Source organism: Pipistrellus hanaki (assembly GCF_964339955.1).
Source record: "Pipistrellus hanaki genome assembly, chromosome: 14".
In the NCBI taxonomy this organism is placed as follows: domain Eukaryota; kingdom Metazoa; phylum Chordata; class Mammalia; order Chiroptera; family Vespertilionidae; genus Pipistrellus; species Pipistrellus hanaki.
The window spans coordinates 51,406,514-51,428,922 of NC_140516.1; the positions used below are offsets into that span (position 1 = coordinate 51,406,514).

The 22,409-nt window shown below is 55.6% G+C and overlaps 1 protein-coding gene across 1 annotated transcript in view; it reads right to left on the bottom strand.

Annotated features, from left to right (window-relative positions):
- Positions 1 to 22,409, bottom strand: part of MGMT (O-6-methylguanine-DNA methyltransferase) — a 156,455-nt gene that overhangs the window by 122,624 nt on the left and 11,422 nt on the right. The window contains exon 2 of the mRNA XM_084904634.1: positions 1,367 to 1,498. The gene's annotated coding sequence lies outside the window, so the exon portion shown is untranslated. The remainder of the gene's footprint in view (positions 1 to 1,366; positions 1,499 to 22,409) is intronic.

Sequence of the window (22,409 nt, forward strand, 5' to 3'; positions counted from 1 at the left end):
CCACTGCTGAGCCTCATCTGGGCTTGATTCACTGAGCGGAGAAACTCAATATTCTTCCTGTTCTGGGGTCCTAACGGGCATTCCACTCATCCCTTACGGCGCTTGTGTTCCCCCCTTCCCCTCGGAATCCACTTTACAGAGCGGGCTTTAAACAAACAGAAACACTCAACACAACGAAGATGCTGAGAGACGCAATGGCACTTCCCCCTGGAAATGACTCGCTGCCTGTGGTTCCCCCCGCGCCGCCCGCTGGCTGTGGGGGCAGAGGACACAGGGCTCCGAGGGGCGCCTCGCTCTGTCTCCACAAAGCCTATCGATTGCAACCCCCGGCTCGGAGGAAAGGCTCGGCGGCAGGCGAGCGGCGTATTTATGACGGCGGCTGCTCGTTACGGCGGCTCTGACAGGGCCCATTAGAGTCGGTGTTTATGTTGCTTATGTATTTTCTTTATCTAATGGCCCTGGCGCTGTGTTCAGTAGCCAGTTGACAAACACCGGGCTGGGACGTGGCTGGCTTCCCCCTCCCGGCAGGAATAAGGAGAACCGCCACGCTCACCGACGCCACGATCGATGCCGGAGGAGAGCTAATGTCACATCTCAGAGCGGAGCCCGGGGCAGGCGCTCCGTGCTGACGCCCTCGGGTCAGAGGGACCGAGCGCAGGGGGCTCGCCAGGGAGGGCAGCGTGTCCTGTGGCGAAGGGACGCCCGGGTGTCACTCTTAGAAGGGGGCTTCCTGCTTCCCCCCAGCTGCACTGAGAGGCCAGTGCTCCCCCCTGGGCCGGCACAGCACTCTGATGGGAAGCTCCCCGGCCGGCTGGACTGGGAGGACGGGCCCCACTGAAAGCCACGCTGGAGAAGGCACCCGAGCCACCCAGTGTCCAGAGCAATCCCACGTCACGTGGGAAGAACCCGCATTCGGTGGTCACAACCCAGCAGCTCCTCTCCCCGAGCGCCTGGGAGCTGCTGAGTCAGGCATGGCCCTGGGCTTAGTCAGAGGGGCTTCTAGGCCCGTGGTCGGCAAACTCATTAGCCGACTGAGCCACATAGCAATAGCACAATGATTGACATTTCTTTGGAGAACCACATTTTTTAAACTTCTTCAAACGCCACGTCTTCAAAATAGACTTGCCCAGGCCGTGGTATTTTGTGGAAGAGCCACACTCAAGGGGCCAAGGAGCGCATGTGGCTCGCGAACCACAGTGCGGACCACGGCTCTAGGGCATCGGTGCTAAAATGAGGGATGAAAATGAAGGACGTGGACGCGCACTTGAGCTAATTTCTGTGGCTGTGCCCGTGGCTCCTCCTGCCCGTGGCCAAGGGAAAGCCAGCAGGAACCACGCCCGTTCCTTCTGTGGCTCCGAGCCACCACCCAGAGGGTGTCCCACGGGAGTCAGCTTGATCCCGTGCAGACCCTGCTGGCACCCGGAGATCCGGATCTGCCCCAGGGGGCTGGCCACCACGCTGTGCTTCACCGCGCAGGCCGCGTCCATCCTCCTCGGACCTACGGAAACAGTGCGAGGAGGGTGAGGACGTGCAGGGAAAGAGCGGGGTCGCCTTAAAGCACAGCAGAAAACCTGTGTTTAAGACGGGAAACATGTTCCAAAGCTTCCCCCCCGAGTTTGGAGTTCGGTCCCACACGGCATCATCCTACCATCCAGCCACCCTGAGGACAGGACAGCCCGTCGTCGCCCTCGGCGGCACCTCGCTTCGTTCCCGTTACTGCCCTCCTCCCCCCACCCCGCTGCCGATCGTCACGGAGGCCGGGGCGAGGCCTCCTCTGGAAGAGCCCGAACACTAGGCTCCCCGCCCTCAGAAAGCACTCAACGACCCCGTCCTCACCGATGAAAGCTGCAGACCGGCCGCGGCGTTCGGAGCGAAGCACGTGTAAACATCACGTGTAAACACAACGTGTACAGAGCTGCGTGCTCAGCCCCCCACCTGCACCCACACCTGTGCCCGGGGCGGGCGGCAGAACAGCGGGATAAAACGCACAGGCTCTGCAAAGCTTCCAAACGTCCTTACATCCGGACAACCGTGCAAACGCGCACACACGCCCCGGGACACGTCCTCCAGGCCGGTGGAGGCAGGTGCCAGCTTTGGTCAGCACAGCACACGTTAACGGGAGCAGACCCACCAAGGGCAGTGAGACGCCAGGAAGGGAGGGGGCCTGGTTGCTAGTTCATTAAAGTCACACTCACCCTGGGAGCCCAGACATCACCAGCGCAAGGGAGGGCGGTGGGGTGCGCACCTGGACCAGCCTGCCGTCCTCCTCGCCGACCCCGTGGGCTCCTGACCAGAGCTGAGTGCTCCCTCCCCATCTCCACCCCCCTTCGCTGTCCTGGAGGCACCTCAATGGCCTTGTCCCTGACGGTCACCTGCACGCACGCCTCCCTTATGGCGCATTTCAGAGAAGGCACCGTCCAACCCTGCTCCGCTCGGGTTACCCCAGGATCCTCCTTCCCTGCCACCAGCCTCACCTCCCCGCACCGGCTTCTCAGTGAGCCCGGCTCTCACAAGCTGTCCTCCTCCGGTGCCTCTCCTCCCTGTCTCCCACCTGCTCCCAGAGACATCCGGATCCTTGAAGAGGTCAAAAGCATCCCCCCAACCACACCACGTGTAAGCAGTACCCCGAGATTCCATCCCAAGCCGCCAGGCTCCAGAGCCACCCTGTCCAATCCCCATTTTCTGTGCAAACCCACGGGGGTCCCACGGGAGCACAGGGGGTTTGATGGGGAACCTTCTCCCCGGCCCCTGAGGTCCCCTTCTAGGCACCACAGCCTGTGGGATGGAAACCAAGCTTCCGAGAGGGTCCCCCCGGCCCCCACCCCACCTCACCAGGCAGGGGCAGGGTCCCGCAGGGTCCCACCCACCACCCACCACCCATCACTTTGACTCGGAGCCACACGGCTTTGCCCTGTAGCCGTGGTTGGCAAACTGGGGCTCGTGAGCCACATGCAGCCCTTTGGCCCCTGGAATGTGTGGCTCTTCCATAAAATACCACGGCCTGGGCGAGTCTCTTTTGAAGAAGTGGCGTTAGAAGAAGTCTAAGTTTAAAAAAATGTGGCTCTCCAAAGAAATGTCAATCGTTGTCCTGTTGATATTTGGCGCTGTTGACTAATGAGTTTGCCGACCCCTGCCCTATAGGAAAAAGGGCAACTGACTCTCAGGGTTGGCACAGTACTGGCCCGAACCTGTGCAGAGACCTGGTAGCCGGGAAGGACTTGGGGTTATTTATCCCAGCCATAATCGACATTGAACCCAAGGGCCTTACCCTATGACCTTGTAATCGAGGATGCGCCACCCTCTGCACAATCTTATCCAACGGCCTCAAAATCTGATCCCTCTTCAGAAGCAGATGGCCACCCCTTCTCCCCCCATTTCCTGGGGCCAGAGCCAACAGCTGTCGCCCACCCCACACACGGGGGCATTTCCAACCCCTGAGCCAGTGGCAGGAGCTGGGGCAGGGCACTGGCTGCCACAAGTCCGGGTCCTGTTGGTGGCAGAAGCATCGCGCGCACACACGTGCTGGACTGTGCCAAGGGTCCAGGCCCCGTTTTCCAGAGCACGCTCCCAGAGGATGCTCCGAGGAAGGGCTCCGGGCCCAGGGAGCAGCTGGACACGCCACCCGTCCCGGGAACACTCAGCCTGCACATTAGCATGTTAAAGCTCGGAGCAATCTCACAGCAAAACCAGCTCATGTGTGTGTGCACTGCCTGTGAATGGGCTCCCCACGACCCGGCCTCCCACCGGGTCCCAGTCTGCAGCGCTGGCCCCGGCAGGCCCCCGGCCGTTTCCCAGCAGCTCCGGGCCCAGGAGACCTGGCTCGGGCCCCAGCCCTGGAGCCTGACGAGCCACAAGCCCCCTCCCAGGCAGGGCTCCCGCGGAGGCTCCAGAAGCGGAGGCTGGCTAATTTAGGCACAAAAGCAATTCCTGAAAGGCTGTCCCATAACTCAGGACTTCTGGGAAGCTGGAGGAGCGGCTCAGAAAACGGCAGGAGCCAAGGCTGGCCCCGGTCCAGCGCGGCCCTAACCGGCCTCCGGAAACATCTGCGGGGACGGCCAGGGACTGCAGGCATGCAGCTGCCGCTGTTGCCACCGTTGCCCCTGGAAACAGGATGCTGCAGCCCCCGTCAATTCCCTGATGCCCTCCTCCCTGTCACTTGCCTCTGATTCAAGGCCCAGGCAGGAGCCCAGAGCTGGCTCGGGGGCCAAGCCAGCGCACGCCTGCGCCGAGTGGCAGCAGGGGGAAGGGGCGGCTGCCAGGAGGGGAGGGCTCTGCCCAGATCAGCCCCGAGGAGGACGGGGCCCAGCTCTGCTGCAGAAAGGCAGCGGGGGCAGGAGCGAAGGGGCCGTGTCCACGCCCCTCCCAGGCCTCCATTCCCTCACCAGGCACACTGGCTGCAGCCTCACTGGGCTGGTCTGTGGGGCCAGCTGGAGAGCTCAGGGGAAGCCCTGCATGGGCCGGAGGCGGGCAGCCCTGAGGCCAAGGACCTGCATCCTTCACGGGACACATCCAATCCCCACCTGCTCCGAGCACCCAGAGAGGCAGACCCGAGAGTGCAGAGGGCGGGCCGGGAAGTCAGGGGGCCGATGAAGTGACTGAGGACGCAGGGCCCAAGGGTCCCCTGTCGGACTTGGCCCACATGCCCCAGTGCCAGGCTCTGACTGGCTGGCTGGCTGAACCTCGGAGGCTCTGAGCCTGGGTGCAGCAGGGAAGGGCTGCGGCCACGCCTGGTGAGGCCTGAGCTGCAGTGTCTGCGTCTACCCAGACAGCGCCAGCACAGGGCACCTGGACCTCAGGCACCTGAGGCGTGGCTGCCCACCGCTGCCCCCGCCCGGCTGTCCCTGGGACCAGCACCACAAGCCCCTCTCACGGCGCTGCCCCTGGGCTGTCCGGTCTGAGCTCCCGCCAGGACCAGGCTGCCCGTGTGGCGTTAAGAACGAGTCCCGTGGGAGCAACCAGCAAGTCCCAGCCTAAGTCCGAACGAGGCCTGTGTCACTTCTCACCTCAGCCCGCCAGCGGGTCCTGAGCTCTGTGACATCGGAAGGTGGCCCCTTAGGTTTCCGATGGGTTAGCAGAGTTCCCCCCACGTGAGGATTCTCGGGCCCTCCCCCAGGACTGCGTGGAGCGGAGGGGGTTGGGGGAACCAGCGCCTCTGGGTTTCTGCGCCCGTTGGCAGCAGCATTGCTGAAGATACTGCACCATGACCCACTGACGGCCCCTCTGGCAATCAAGGAAGAGCAGCGACGGGAGGTTCCATCAGCCCCGCTGGAAACAGGCTCTGAGACGCCCAGAAACCTACACCCCAGGCACGCCCTTCCACAGGGAGCGACAGTCCGCTGAACGCCGACTCCCACGACGTAACGGAGAATGTCCCGGGGATGGGAGAGGGGGGGCAGATGGTGACTCCCGCGCCCCGAGAACATCCCGCCCAGGGCAGAGAAAGGGCTCGCTGTTCTAGAACCTCCTCCGTGACAGCCAGGCCCCGATGGGCACCGATTCTTGGGCTAAAGGCACAGCGGCTGCCTTCCGGGCAGGAACAAGGAGAGGAACAGTTTAAAACGCGGCCGTCAACCTTCGATTGCTGCTGACACAGCTGCGGGGGAGGAGGCAGCCGGCGGACCTCGGGGCAGAGGGAAGGGTGCCCAGACTGGGCAAACCCGTGTGAATTTGGAAACCACAAGGCTAGAGGGTGCCAGGGAGCTCCCACCAAGCCAGCCCCTGAGCATCTGCCAGCAGCTGCCCGGGCCCGCTCCCGCCTTTGGGACCAGTCTCCGCTCACCTGGCCTTCCCGGGACCCCCCAGGCCGCGGTCAGGACACGGACTCCACAGCTGGAGCGCACACCCGCCATCCACAGCCGGCCCGCTCCCCACATCACCGCACAGCGGTCACCTCAAGCCACGGCGCGGCTGGCATTAATTGGTGGCAGGAAAAAATGGATTCTGCATGCCTGTTAGGAGACCTCTGGAAAAATGAAGTGCGTTTCGTTTCATCCCCTTTCAACATGAATGGCGTTTAATGTTCGCATTAAGCAGCTGGCGCCAGAGGCCGGTTCCCACCACATGAAAAGCCGGACCCCAGAGCCGGGCCGTGTCCTCCCAGCTGCCCGGGCTGCCTCGGAGGCACGCCGGGCCAAGCTGCCCGCCCAGCACCTCTCTGCCAGCCTGTGCTTTTCCCTCGGACCCTCCCAGCAGGCGTGTCCCAAGCAGGAGAACCCTGGACAGAGGCTTCTAGAAGGAATCCCGGCCTGCCTTCCCCCCGGCAGTAGAGAACAAGGCGCCCAGACCTTGGCCTTGGTACCTGGCCGGTCAGCGGCCCAGGGCCCCCGGGGAGCCAAAGGCGGTCCCGGCGCCCTGTCCCTGTGGCCGGGCCGCCGGGGGTGGCAGAACAAAGTCTGCTTTGTCCCCCGAAAGGATACGTTTCCCAGTTTCCCCAGAAGGCCTCCCGGTGAGCCTGGCGTGATTGATGGCGGGTGTCCCTGTGTTCCAGACACGCTCCGGGGCCTCACGAGCTGGGCCTTGATGGCGTGAGGCTGGGGGCCCGGGGGGGGGGGAATGGAGGGGGGAGCAGGCGCCGTTCCCACAGCAAGGCCGAGCTGCCAGCGACGCGCATGCTCTGAAGGATTGATGCCGGCAGGAAACCTCACGCTCCAAATTAGCTGCCTCCTGCCCAGAACCTATCAGGGGCGTGATAACTTGGACATATAACTCTCTGCCTTTTACTCTTTCAACAATAATTCAACCTAATCCTGTGGCGGAAGCCAAGATTTCCAGACCGAAAGTGCACTTCGCATTTGATTAAATACTAATAAAGGCAAGAATAAAACACCGGTCCTTTATCTTAGTGAATTCTTCAAAAAAAAACCATAGACTCTCAGAATTCATTATTTCTCTGGAGAAGGGGACAGGTTCTTCCCCTCAAAGACAGCTTAGCAGCCGCAGAGACTTAATTAGAACAGTTAACACATGATTTACAGCCTGGGCTTACAGAAAAAGGGCGGCCCCCGCCAGGTTCTGTGACTTCAGGTGATCTGCCAGTCAGAAGGGCCTCAGGCGGGGTAGCTGGGCAGCCAGCGATGGACAACATCACAGATGGATGTGTGGTCCCCCCTAAACAGGAGACTGACCTGACCCTCCACTCACAGATCTGTGACCCTCCACACACAGATCCATGACCCTCCACACACAGATCCATGATCTCCACACACAGATCCATGACCCTCCACACACAGATCCATGATCTCCACACACAGATCCATGATCTCCACACACAGATCCGTGATCCTCCACACACAGATCCATGACCCTCCACACACAGATCCATGATCCTCCACACACAGATCCATGATCTCCACACACAGATCCGTGACCCTCCACACACAGATCCGTGACCCTCCACACACAGATCCATGATCTCCACACACAGATCCGTGACCCTCCACACACAGATCCGTGATCCTCCACACACAGATCTGTGAATCCAACTGAGGGTCGAGGGCAGGGCACAGGCGAGCCCAGCTCTGGGGACAGGGGATCGGCGACAATGTCGGAGAGGATGATGGCATCTGATGAGGCAGGGAGGGAATGGAGTGGTTTAAATGAAAATTCGATGTTTAATATAGAAAAACCATCTTGGCTCATGTTATTTGATTTGAGACACCTGTTACGCACGTCGAGAACACATACATAAAACCCACATTCTACACAGAACCTGTGCTTCAATAAAGACCAAGACCAACCATTAGCAATCTACCTACCAATGACACAATGACTTAGTACCGTGCAAATATTTTTTCTCGGAAAATGGGGATTATTGCAAAATCATACATTCGCCGCCCCCAACCTCTGTCCACGTAACCGATCCGTGGCGTCCCATCGTCCGCACGCGTTCCCACGCCCACCGGGAAACCTCTGCAGCGGCGCATTCACAGCTCAGGAACGGAGAACTCCGGGAATGTTACTACAAACCCGAGCCGGCACGTTTCATCTAAATTACAGCAGCACGGCTTCTTCAAACAACGTTCGCAGACGAGGATCGGCGGGGCTGTGATGCTCCTTTCAAAGGGAACGCCTGAGAAGAAACACCCAGGCTGTCGGAGGCGGCGAGCGCTTTGATAATGAACGGCTCCTTTACACGCTAAGAACCCAGCCAATTAGCGAGCGAACGAACATTAACTCTCCTCCTAACGGGGCCTGAGAGGATGCTCTCTCCACGTCCGGGCGCTCCGCACGGACAGTAATGAGGGCCCGGAGCCGGCCGAGGACTTTGGGAGCACCGGCCCGGGAGGCAGGAGTCACGCAAACTCGTCCTGGAGTCCTGACCCGCGTCCTCATGACACACGGATCCTCACCTCCCTTGTCCAAGAGCGTCCTTTAGAACGTCCTCTTTTTCTTCTTTTTCCTTTGCTGAACACCGAGGCCGGCTGGCTTCTGGAATTACCCTGGTGGCCCCGCAGGTCTGGAGAAGAACCCCACCCTGGCTCATGGGGACCGCACGGCGCCCCCGGACCCCCGCCCAGGGGTGACGCCTAAGGGGCCTGCCCGGGAGACTCAGGCAGGGTCCCGCCAAGCCGGTGACCAGGGGCATCAGATACAATAGCCCAGCCCGTCCTTTGTTTAAACGTTATCAGTAGACTTCTTCTTATTGTGGTAAAATGCGCGTAGTAGACATCCATTTATAAGTGTACCGTGGCATTTTGTGAAAGAGCCACACTCAAGGGGCCAAGGAGCCGGTTTGACTCAGTAGATAGAGCCTCGGTCTGCGGACAGAAGGGTCCCGGGTTTGATTCTGGTCAAGGGCACATGCCAGGGTTGCGGGCTCCATCCCCAGTAGGGGGGAGGGGGGGGCGTGCAGGAGGCAGCCCATCAATGGTTCTCTCTCTTCATTGATATTTCTCTTTCTCTCCCTTCCTCTCTGAAATCAATAAAAATATATCTAAAAAAGAAAAAGGTAAAATGAACATAAACTCGCTATCCCTGGAATTCCTTGGGAGGAGGCTAACGCAGGCGCTGGCTGTAAGAAGCAGTGGGCGCTGCTGCAGGCCGCCCAGCCCCGGGGAGCGGGGGGCTGAGTGAGGACAGCTCAGGTGAGGGGCGCCGCCCGCTGCCCACGCCGCCCTCTTCGGAAGGTCAGAGAGTTGGGCCTGGTTGCTTTCTGCCTCCCCAGAGGCCCTGGCTCTGTAACTGCAGAGCCGACACCCAGAAAATTGAATTTGCTGCCCTTTCTCGCCAGCTAGGACTGAGCCTGCTTGAAATCCTTAACCTGGGTAGACAACAGCCAGACCCAGCCCAGAGGAGAGGAGAGGAGATGGGAAGAAAGGGAGAGGGAGGGGGAGGGAAGGGAGGGAGGGGAGAGAGGGGAGGTGGCCTTGGTGGGGAGGCACCCAGGGGAGCTCGCTCTCCGGGCAGCACAGCCATGCATCAGAGGAGGCAGCGGTGGGCAGGCCCAGAGGCGCAGGCGCCGCTGTCGCTGCCGCACAGATAAAGCCTCATCCAGCCCATCCCGGGCCCGAGCCTCCCATCAACCATCTCGGAGCTGCTCGCCTGCATGCACGCTCAGGCCCCTGGTCCCCAATTATCCGGAGAAGACCTCCATCTCACTCCCACACGCTGACAGCGCGGGGCGTGCTTTTGTTAAACAAACAGTCAGGCCGAAGCCCATGCCAGCTGCTGGGGAGTCCGCCATGGCCGCGGGGGGAGACGCGCACCGCCCAGCCTGGCCGGTTTGGAGCTTTGTTACCGAGAACGCGGGCCTTGGTTCCGGCCCTGCTTCTTCCCGGCCCTCTTCCCTGGGCCAGCCCTCACCGATGTCTCAGTATTCTGCATTTCCCTAAGCGTGTGCATGTCTGCAAATTCCTCCTTAGCACATGGCCGATCGGTACAATCAGTGGGGCCCCGCCATGTTTTCCATCAGCCAAAACACGTCTGGAAAGGGGGTCTCCAGGCCCTCATGTCCCCACAGTGACATTTTCCAGTGTCTCAGCATCACCACGGCGGCACCCCAGCACGCAGTGAGGTCCAACGCCTCACCCCACCACACCCCATGTCCGCCGCCGCGCCACCCCAGCAGAGGGCACTGGGGAGATGGCCAGCACTGCTGAGGGGGCACCAGGAGAAGACAGTGTGTGACATCGTCCGTGCTCACGGCTCTCACACGGCAATCCCATCGTCTTCCTCCGAACCCACACGTTTCTGACGAGAGCACTCATTCTGGCCTCTGACACACCCAGCAGCCGTCCTCCGAGGAGTCGTTTGAGTGGCATGTGACACCGGGATTTCCTTTCCTGGGCTGACCCCACCTGGCTGCTCCTGGTGGCCTGTCGGTCACAGCGAGGACGCTCGCGGTGCAGAAGCACAGGTGCGCGGGCTCCCGGGGCCCCGGCCCTGCTGCAGACGGGCCCAGGCGCCCCTGCCTCCGACGTGTGCCCTGCGCGGGCCTACCGGGCCTCTGTCCTCCCTGCCGACCCGAAGCCATCAGCTGGGAAATGGTGTCCACCTGGGGCCCACCCAGACCCTCCGCTCTTCTTCCTAACTGCCGGCTCCGGAGCAGTTTGGCGTCACACCTCCCTCGGAAGCTGACAGGCCAGATGTCTCTCTCACATCAACGTTTTTCTCTCTCTCTCTCTCTGCCTCTCCCTGTCCTCCCACTCTCTGTAAAAATCAATGGGGAAAATATCCTCAAGCGATGATTAACAACAACGAAAATGCAAAGATAACATTCAGAGATCCTTTGTAATTCTTAAAACTTAGATTTTTTAAAAGAGTTTTAAGTGTTATATATACCCTGTTTCCCCGAAACTAAGACAGTGTCTTATATTAATTTTTTTTTCTCCCAAAGTTGCGCTAGGTCTTATTTTCAGGGGATGTCTTATCTTTCCATGCGCTAGGTCTTATTTTCGGAGGATGTCTTATTTTTGGGGAAACACGGTATGGATTTCAACAAATCAGCAACTCCACCTCCCAGAACCCTGAGTTACCATGGAGAGCGGAGCACACAGGAGGGAGAGGAGCACGGTGTCGGGCCGAGCCGAGCTCCTCTCCTACAGCCACTCCGGATGCGCTGGCGAGCACGCCACAGCCAGGACAGCATCTCTGCGTCTCCCCACAGCAGCATCCGAGCTGGAGATGGGTCATCCCGTTCGTTTTAAACAACTCGGAACCACCACAATTAGCTCCGATCATTGTAAAACACTTCCTGCCTAGTGAAACCCCGCTTTTTCTGCAGAAACAATGGGAGGCGTACAAAGAAATATGAGTGTGCCGGGCAAACGGGAGAGACAGAGCCGACGGAAGTGAGAGGGGACTGCAGTGCGTGCGTGCGGCTCCCGGGACGCGCTCCGCGCGGAAGATGCAATTTTGAGCGCGGTCTCCCGGGGCAGGGACCGCGCGAGTGTCACCTGAACAGCAGCCCGCCCGCCGTGGGGATGCAATAAAAATTAAACCATCACGAGAGGAGCTTCATCCCACGGCTTAGAGCGATTTATATTCCAGACACACACGCCGGGGCGGCACTAATAAACAGCTCATGCAGGAAAAGCAGAAGTCCCAGCCCAAAAGGAAAAAGCAAACAGGACCCTTGTAAAGCCGAGTGTCGGACAAGGACCCAGCTTCCCCCGGAAATGAGAACGCCGCCTCCACAGACCGCGCTTCCACGGCGGCTGTCTCACTCCACCGGCCACAGCACTGGATTTCACTCCATCTCCCTGGACGGATTAGTTCTTTGAAATAATCCTATTTGATAAAAGCCTAATATGCTAAGTGTTCAGGCATCTGGTTGTTGGTTCAACCAATCAAAGCATAATATGCTAATGACATGGTAAGGCTGCTCAACCGCTCTCTACAATGTGCACTGGCCACCAGGGGGCAGACGCTCTGACTGGTAGGTTAGCGTGCTGCTAGGGTCCAGCCGACTGGGACTGAGTGAGATGGGCCGGACACACCCTGGAGCCCTCGCACAGTCCCTCCCGGCTGGCCAACCTCCCAAGTCCCTCTCCAGCCCCAATCGTGCACCGGTGAGGTCCCTTGGCCTGGCCTGCACCCTCCTGCAATCCAGGACCCCTCAGGGGATGTCTGAGAGCCGGTTTTGGCCCGATCCCACAGGCCAGGCTGAGGGACCCCACTGGTGCACGAATGTTATCTTTGCACTTTTGTTGTTGTTAATCCTCACTTGAGGATATTTTTTCCATTGATTTTTACAGAGAGTGGAAGGCCAGGGGAGAGACAAAGAAAGAGAGAAAAACATTGATGTTGGAGGGACATATTGATCGGGTGCCTCCAGTATGTGGTTCTCAAACTTAAACTTAACTGGAATTTCTCCCTGTGACCTCTAAGAGATTTAATAAACATCTATTTTTACAAGTCTGTAACGCTCAGACAAGAGGCGCTGCTAAAAACAGAATTCCATGTCCACTTCTCCCTGAGCTTGGAGAAGCGGGAGCCGCAAGCCTCTACATAAAAGGGAAAGCAACCAGGCATAGCACAATCGGAGATATTACCTTCCAAATGCGTTATTGTTGCCAATTAGAGGAACCGCTCCGACTTAATTTCAAAGGCACAATCACGCTCAGCAGAAACAGCCTCTTTTTTAAATTTCAAGGAGGATGAGCATGAAGGCCATAACTCACCTGGCAGCTGTAAGACGGCCCCCCTCCCTGCAACACCGCATTTCATAAATACTCCTCATCGACAAGCCGGGCTAATTCGGGCTAATTTCATTGTATTTTCGGTGCTATCGCACATCGGTGTGCAATTACCTTTATCATTTTATTGCCGAGGCAGAAAGCAATCAGGACAATTATTTGGGAAACGGGGGTTTATAAATTCTAAATCACAGTGGCTGGCATTTTTGATAAAACAGCAGCTTTATCTCGGGAAGTGGCAGGGCCAGGGGATAAATCACGCATCAGTCAAGTGCAGCTGACCCCAAGTGCATTGCACAATATCAGAAGTGCTTCCAGAGAAACTTTCCGGCGTCATCCATCATCCTTCATAATGCGAAAGTGGCTGCACACCTGAAGACAGGGCTGGAGAATGAGAATAATAATAATAAATAAATAAAAAAGAGGGGAAATTCGGGCGGTGTGGGCAGAGCCATTCCCTGCCTCCCTGTAAACGGTGAGCTATGGCCAGTGCACACACACACACACACACACACACACACAGGACTTCCCGGTCACGCTCACTCTCTGTATTCACGCTCATCACACAGTCGTACATATAAATGCAGGAGCAGAGTCCTAAAAGGAACATGCGCTGCCCCTTTGGGGGCACCACGGTCCCCGCCGGGTCAGGGCGGGGGACTGGGCACGCACAGCCCCCGCATCTGTTCTCCAGGCCTTGTTTTCTCCGAAACGTGATTGCAAAAAAAAAAAAAAGAAATAAAGAAATAAATAAAAAAAGATGTAACCTGATTTGAAAGACAAGGGAGGGAGAAATCCCGGAGTCCCCCCATCAGTGTCCCCTAAGTGAATCACCGGTGACAGGGGGCGCGGACGCCACACAGGCCGTCAGGACGGCAGCTGGCCGGTCCCCAATCACATCTTCACACGGAGACGCGCCTCGGACCGGGGTCCCAGCTGACTTCGGGGAAAGACGGCCACCAAGTCACCCGCACCCCCGGCATACATTAGCCATACCTGTTTCAGCCCCGCGTATGAGGCAGAATAAAATAACCGTGTGGCCGCTGGGTTCCTTTCCTGCCAGAAAGCAAGTGCCCCAGAGAGAGAAGGCTTCCCGCACGCTTCGCGGGGACCCCTCGGCCAGGACCTGGGGGACAGCCTCGCCAGGAGGACTGACAGTTATCAGCTGAAGACGCCAGGCCCCTGGCCGGTGCTCACACACATCACCTCGTTCCCCCTGCCCAGCACACCTCGGGTAGGGCAGTCCCGTGCAGATGAGGAAGCAGATTGAGGTGTTCAGTAAGCAGCCAAGGACACAGCGTGTAGTGGCAGGGGCAGATTCAAGGTCAAACCCCAAGTACTTCAGCGCACAGGCTTCTGCCAGACCCACCCCGTCCGCAGCACAGACACATTCCGCACCGTAAGTGTCAGCACAGGCCGGGTGCCTGCGTCGTAACAAACACCACCGAACCCCCATCGGGCCTGGGGTACTCCCAAAGCGGGGCCTCTGTGCAGGGCGTACACCCACGCAGGCCGCTTCATCTCGCGGCATCGCCTGGACATCCCACACCGGCCTGCCTGCCGCCACAGGGAGAGGCGGGGTGGGCACTGAGCATGGGGGGACACGGGCCGCCTCCCGGAACAGGTCTGGGCATTCCAGAGGATGTCCACCGGGTCCCGTCTTCACCTGCTGGGACCCGGCCATTTCTGTCAGCGCAGCGGTACGGCCCTCTGCCCCCAGCAAACCCCATTCGTGAAGCATGAGTCAGGCGGAGACCCTGCTCACAGTGTCCACAGAGAAACACCCTCCTCACGCCTGCTGGCATCACACCCCTGAGAGCGAACACGAGTGAGTCCCCGCTTAAACCAGAGACACCGGCGGACCTCTGAGCGGCTTCCTGCCCACCGACCAGACCTCCAACGTGTCTGTTTACAGCAAAAGGGAGTGAGAACCACAGCGGATCCTGTGCAGGAGAACCTGCCAATTCCCAGGTAAAGCGGGCGGGAGTGAGGGATGTAACACTGTCAACAACAGAAAATAAAAATGTGCGCATATATATGTATATGCATATATTTATAAATAAATAAAATAACATCAAATGGGTTAGTGAGAAACAAAAGACCCAAGGAATCCAGAGAGACGCTGCAGAGGGAAATTATCATTCTTCACATAAGATAATGTTAGGGGACCCTCACTGTTTTATTTCTTCTCAACACGCAACATTTAGATATTTGAGAAATAAGCTAATTAACTGGTCCACCTATTCCGAAAGGAAATAATTTCCTTTCTGTCTATGCCGGTGGTCGGCAAACTGTGGCTTGTGAGCCACATGCGGCTCTTTGGTCCCTTGAGTGTGGCTCTTCCACAAAATACCACGGCCTGGGCGAGTCTGTGCTGAAGAAGTGGCATTAGAAGAAGTGTACGTTTAAAAAATGTGGCTCTCCAAAGAAATGTCAATCATTGTGATGTGGATAGTTGTCTCTGTGGGCTAATGAGTTTGCCGACCACTGGTCTATGCCGGTCCCAGTGTCAGCCCCGTGCGCCCAGCCCGCTTCCCCGAGTCCTTAAGAGAAGGCCGCACACCGCCTATGGGCCAGGCCAGCAGACGGCACATGCTCCTGCGCAAACACGACTCTGCCGGCAGCCTGTCTGCACTGTGAGCTCCCCCCAAACACACCGTTTAAAAGAGCCGCACGGAGGCGAGCGGCCAGACCACAAGAGCCCTGAACTCGGGAGGCTGCAGGCTGGGTGGGAAGTGGATGAGAACTGCAGGGCCAGGGACAAAGCCAGCCTGTGACGTGCACACAGGTGACGCACAGACACAGGCCGCATGGCCACGGGCCTGCCTGGGTCACAGCAGGTACCAGGCCCTCTGTCCACGGAGAGGAGCGGGGAGAGGGGCCGGGGAGAGGAGCAGGGAGAGGGGCCGGAGGCCAAGAAGCTCGGTGGGGCCCTCATGGTCCCTCCCTGCGGGCAGAAGGGCACTCACCTGCTCAGTGAAAGCCCTGGTGGCCTCGGGACTGGGAACCGTGATGCTCCGTGCTCACGGCTGAGCCACCGGGCGCAGGGATGCAGGATGGGAGGGCACGGGAGCAGGGGTCGGGAAGAAAAAGGTTACACGGATCATAAATTGGGTCAGTGTCAGCGGGCCGGCAGCTCTCTTCACATTACAAATCAGACACAGCGCGTCTCCTCCGGCTTAAAATCAGAGCCCGCCGAGGGTCTCCGCTCCCAGCTCTGCCCTCCTGCCGCTCCCGCCCCAGAGGAGGAGAAAGACGCCAGCACAGGGGACCGCTCCCCAAGCGCAGGCACCGGCCGAGGAGAGGCGCGGACTGCGCACGAGTTCACCCGAAGCAGGCCCCGCTCCGCTGTGGCGGCATTTCCGCCAGACGCACCAGGACACCGGGCATCAGAACCATCCCGGACTCTGCCTGTCTGACGGAGTGCGATCAGACATGTTCGTAAAGGAAGCCAGAGCCTGCAGCTCGCCCAGGAAAACAACACATGTTAAGATTTCACTGAAGCCAAAACCGGTGTGGCTCAGTGGATAGAGCGTCGGCCTGCGGACTGAAGGGTCCCAGGTTTGATTCCGGTCAAGGGCATGTACCTTGGTTGCGGGCACATCCCCAGTGGGGGGAGGGGGGGGTTGTAGGAGGCAGCTGATCGATGATTCTCTCTCATCGATGTTTCTAGCTCTCTATCCCTCTCCCTTCCTCTCTGTAAAAAAAACAATAAAATATATTTAAATGTAACTGAAATGCTGTGCCTGAGCCGGTGCCATCTTGTTGTAACAGCAGCCTCTCCCTGCCCTGGGCGTTGTCCACCTCCCACACGCTGTGAAACGCATTGCTTCACGCACCCAGGGAAGGTGGGCGGTGAGGCAGCAGGACAGCAGCTTGGGGGGGGGCGGGGGGGTTGCTGGAGGAAGATTATCTACAATGAAAATTCCAGACACTTGCATTTCCTTAAATATTTATAAAACGGCTTCCCGTTTGTAAGCACACTTGATCCCAGAGAAGTAAGTGATCGGTTTTCTTTCCTTAAAGACGGGGAGCATCTGGCTAAGAGGGAGACTCCAGGCGGCCAGCAGCGCACGGCGCAGCCTCTGTCTCCGTGCCCGCCGCGTCCCACTGGCACCACGCAGACCTCCGGGGACTCACAGGGCAGCATCAATCTTGCCAGCGCCATCCTGCCGGACCGGGGAGACCCCAAAGCGTCCTGCGGGGCCTCTGGGAATGTCATTACATTCTCCGCGACCAGGCGCAGGGATGTGTCAGCGGGAACACACAGCCCGGGGAAGTCCTGGTGTCATTTTCGCCACGTGAAGCCGCTCTGCCCAGGGAAAGGGGAGACGGGTCCTGGCGGCAGGAGATAAGCCGGAGACAGACCCAATCCCATCGCCGCCTGACAGCGAGGCATGTCCGTGTTATCATCTCTCCCCTCCGACGGTGCGATACGGGGAGGTCAGGGTCATAGCGGAAGGCTCCAGAATTTGGGAAGGGGCGGGATGGGAAGAAATGAGAATCTCCCTGCTCTGCAGGCAGGCCGGGAACTTGCACGTTCAGCGGGCCATCCATCACCCCTCGCAAGTCATAAGCCGCGAGCCAGGCAGAGCGAGTCTCATCACTTGGCCTATAAAAGCCCGGCTCCGTGGGGTGGAGGCGCGCTGAACTTTAATAAGCACTCCGCTCTCACAAATAAACCCCAACGCCCAATTACCGAGCGGCTATTTATAGTTTCTAAAATAACTTAACCCAGTTTTACAAAGCGGGTATTTTTAAGATCCGTAGAAAACGCCTGCCCGAAGCCGCCTCACAGACCACATTTATTTGGCCTCGACCCGGAGGACCGAGAGATCTGTGAGCCTCAGGTATGTGATGTGTACCACAGATTCAACAAGAAATTAGCTTTATTGACAAACAACGACTGGTCACAGGAAACTGAACCATACATGTAAGCTGTTGATTTTGTCAAAATGCCGAACCCTGGTAAATGGAGAATCGGAGAGCTGACAGGGTCTGGGGGTGGTGTCACCATGTCCGAGTCACGTCCATGGTTTTGCAACACAAGACAGTTCCCTACAAGACCTTCGCCCTTCCCTAACCCGCCCACTTTGTGTTCTCAGGAGCCTATTCCTCTTCCATGGCACAGCACAGAGAAGGAATGGTGTATGATGTGCTCACACACAAAGAAAATCTAACACTCAAAGCCCTGGTGATAAATGAATACAAATAAAAGCAAAGGAAACCAAATGTTGAAGCGGAAAGAACTCTCAAGTCCACTCAGTACCCTAAGCCAGTGGTCGGCAAACTCATTAGTCAACAGAGCCAAGTATCAACAGTACAGCGATTGAAATTCCTTTGGAGAGCCACATTTTTTAAACGTAAACTTCTTCTAACGCCACTTCTTCAAAATAGACTCACCATGGCCGTGATATTTTGTGGAAGAGCCACACGCAAGGGGCCGAAGAGCCGCATGTGGCTCGCGAGCCGCGGTTTGCCGACCTCTGCCGTAAGCCAACAGCCCACCCAGACCAGCATTCTCCAATGCAGTCACGTGGAGTTACCTGCTTACACTTAACTGAATTAGGACGTAGCAGAATGAAAAATTCAGGTACCAAGATGCACCCCTCACATTGCGAGTGCCGAGCCGCCGCGTGTGTCCAGGGGCGACCTCCTGGGCAGCACAGACACAGGACATTCTATCCTTGCCACAGGTCATGCTGACGGTGCTGGCCGGCCCTGTCGCTGTAGTCTCAGGGACACGGAGACCCAGGAGGTCGGAGGATGTCACAGATGAACCAGGAGCCCGGCCACAAAGCAACCAAAGCGAGTGCGTGGTCCTGGGCATGTCAGCCACTGCCGCCCACCGTGAGCCTAAGCTTCACGGTCAGGGTCGTGTCTGGCCAACTCAGAGTCAGACACATACCCTGACACATACACCCAAACACACCCACCCAGACACATACCCTGACACATACACCCAAACACACCCACCCAGACACATACCCTGACACATACACCCAAACACACCCCACCCAGGAGCCTGACGAGCAGCAGGCAGATGGTGCTTTGAATGCCAGAGCACCTGAATAAATGACCATAACACCGCGGGCGACCCGTGATCAGAGATGCATCCCAGAACCGAGGCAGCTGAATGGCTGTTAACAATTTCTCCCTAAGACTTCAAAAGTCTTCCCAACCTAGTTTAGTCCTCAAAAAACACTGTATTAAGCATCTCTGTGCACAAAATTTTAATTAATTCTTTAGAACAGATCCTCAGATATGACACCGTCCTAAATTTCTACAATGAAAGAATGTTAGCTCTTGGAGTGGGCCACCACGCTGTCTCAGGACCAATGTCAGCAAAGATTTCAATGAGCACTTGGGACCAGGTTAGGGGAAGAAGCCGAATGCAAAATACTGACTAGTCTAGGTGTACAAGTTATTGCCCTACATGTGTGAGTGTGCATGTGCTGTGCGTATGCACGTGTGTGCCTGTAATTCACAATCAAGAGAAGGGAGAACAGAAAATACAAGCAGAAAAATGGGTGTCCAAGACACCGGTGTTAGCAGACAAGAACTTTAAAATAATAGTGATGATTTGTTTAAAAATAAGAGGAAAAGACAGACAAAACGAATGAGACAGTGCAGAATGTTAAATATAGAATTGAAATACATATTAAAATATGAAATGGCGATCCTAGTACAATCAGCACAAAATTTGATATTCAGAACTCACTAGATAAGATTTATAGGACAGAGCAGAAAACAGGATTTGTGACCCAAGAGACAGAGCAACAGAAAATATCCAAACTGGGGCACAGAAAGAGAGAAGGAATGGAAAAAAACAAAAACAAAAACAGAGCATTAAAGCTCCAAGGGACAGTCACCAGAACAACCCTCCCCCAAGTAGTCCAACCAGGGAAGAGGAGTGGGTAAGAAGAGCAATAATATAAAGAAATAAGTCCAGAATTTTTCAAAACAAGTGACATATATCAACCAGGGAGCTAGCTGTAAATCTAAGACACAATAGACTACAGTGGGTTCCTAAATACCACAAAAATAGGCAAACATCTCGTGAGACCGACCAAGTTGAAAAGGAGAGAACATAAAAATAAACTGTACAAGGAATGAAAATAGGGAATGTAATTACAGAGATTTAAAACATAATGAGAAAACTAAGAACAATTTTCCACCTCAAAAAACTGAAAACCTGGCTTAATATAATTAACCTAACTCGAGCTAAAGAATAAATAATCTGATAACTACAAGAGCAATTAAATCAACAGTTTAAAAAGACTCCCACAAATACCAGGTTATATAATATACACAAAAATCTACTAAATGTTCAAAGAAAAGATCAATTTAATATAAATTCTTATAGAGAACATAAAATAGAGAATGCTCAGCCTACTCTATGAAGTCAGTTTATTTTTGAAACTCAAATCAGATGAGGACTCTATGAAAAAGGGGAAAAATAGACCAATCTCATTCATAAGCACAATTGAGAAAAATCCTAAACAACAACAAAAAACCCCGAAGCCTAGTCTCACAGCTGATTAGAAGATAGTGCTTAGTGACCCAAGTAAGGTTCAACCCAGAATTCAAAAATGATTTACCATTAATAAATCTATAAGAGTATTTATCCACACTAACAGGCGTGGGTGTGGGGATCACATCAATTTCAATTGATGCAGAAAAATCATTTAATAAAGTTCAAAGGCCATTAATGACTTTACATTTTTTCTCGGACAACCAGAAGAGAACGTTCCACCACAAGCCTGCAGCAAGCATTGGTTCTGGCAGTGGGACATTAGCATCTTCCTCTTTAGAATAAGTAACACGGTTAGTATGTTAATTATCTCCACATCTGCGCTGAGCATGGTGCTGGACATCCTAGCCAGCACAACACGCTCAGGAGAAGAAATCCATGACCACCCGAGGAGAGGGAAAGAAGCAAACTTCTCATTCGTTGGTGAAGTGATGGTGTACTTCAAGCATGTCAAACTCGCAGCCTGCAGGCCACATGACTTGTTTATTTGGCCAGTGTTAGCCTTTGAGTTGGACATGCTTGGCTTACATAGAAAACCTAAGAATATACACAGAGTATGTTAAAATCAGAGTGAGAATTAAGCAAGGAACTAGATAGAAGATGAGCACACAAAAAATATCAACCGCATTTTCTATACTAATCAAAAAGAAATCTAACCCTAACAACAGACACCCCAGGAAGGACCCGGAGGAAACAGTACAGTGAAGTGACTAACCCTGAGAGACCGAAGAGGACCTACGTAAACGTGTGTAGAGAGCATATCCTTGAAGAGGAAGAGTCATACCGTAAAAATGTCATTCTCCCAGACCCTGGCTGGGTTGCTCAGTTAGAGCATCAAATCCTGATACCCAAGGTTGCAAGTTCACCCCAGTCAGGGCACATACTGGAACCAACCAATCTATAATAACAAAAGTGTAATATGCTAATTAGACCAGAGGCCCTTCTGGGCGGCCTTCCGGACAAAGCCAGGGCTGAAAGGGAAGCCCTGGTCTCAGGTGCCAGAGGGAAGCCCTGCCAGCAGCTGGGGAAAGAAGGCCTACTCTTGCACGAATTTCATTCATCGGGCCTCTAGTGAATGCATAAACAAGTGGAACAACAAATCTCCTTCCCTCCCTCCTTCCCTCCCTTCCTTTTCAAATCAATCAATAAAATGTTTTTTAAAGATGTCATTCTCTCCATATCCACCTATAGATCCGAGTGCCTCCAATCAAAACACCAAAGGCCTTTCCCAAGAATTTGACAAACAGATTCTGAAACCTGTATGACTGCAATGTGGGGACTTAAAAGTGGCCTACAGCTATGTCATCAGTACAGCGTAGTATCATATTAGTATGGAAACAGAAGCAAAAAGCAAAAGAATCATAAATGCAATTATGTTCCGACTATATGAAAATTAACAACTCCTGTCTGCCTAAGAATGCAAAGGAAAAGAAAAAGTAAGCCCCCAGCTGGGACATCCCTGAAGCCTGTGTAACTGACCGGGAACAGGGTCCAGAATGGATAACACACTGCCATAAAGCAGGAAGACACGGACCACCAGCTGCAATACAGGCTTACGCACAGGCATTCCGCAGCCGAGGAATCACGAACGGCACCATGAGAAGGTGCTCAACCTCACTGGTGCTCAGAGAACTGCATGGTAACATCACAAGGCGACACTAGCTTCTACCCAACATTGGCCACCGTTAAGTAATTCCAAGTCTGGGTGAGCACACCCACAACCCGCAGGAGTCTGATCTGCTCCGACCATTCTTACTAAGCAGTGTTGTCTTGTAACAAGAACGCCGGCAGTGCAATGACGGTGCCCTGAGTGTGCATACCCCCAGGAGAGACTGTGACAAGTGTGCACAGGAGCAGCGTACAGAGCGATCACCGGTGCCGAGGTGACAGCCAAAGCCGGGAACAATCCAAGTGCCTGGCAACAGAACAGAGAAGTGCAGACCAGACACAATGGAAAAGCAAGAGGATAAACAGACATTGATAACCGGGGGGGGGGGGGGGGGGGGGTGGAGACACAGGGGAGGGCTCACAGAGATGAAGTCCATGGACTGCTGATGTGAATGGCTTACAGCAATGCTAAGTGGACAGGGTCCTGATTACCATGTTCATTTTATAATTTACCCAAAACTCACATCCTTTCGTGTGCATCAAACAACATGACTTTAAAAAAAGGAGAGAAAGAGAGAAAAGAAAGAAGGGAGAAGGAAAAGGAAAAACCGCATAGGGAAAACCAAGTTGAT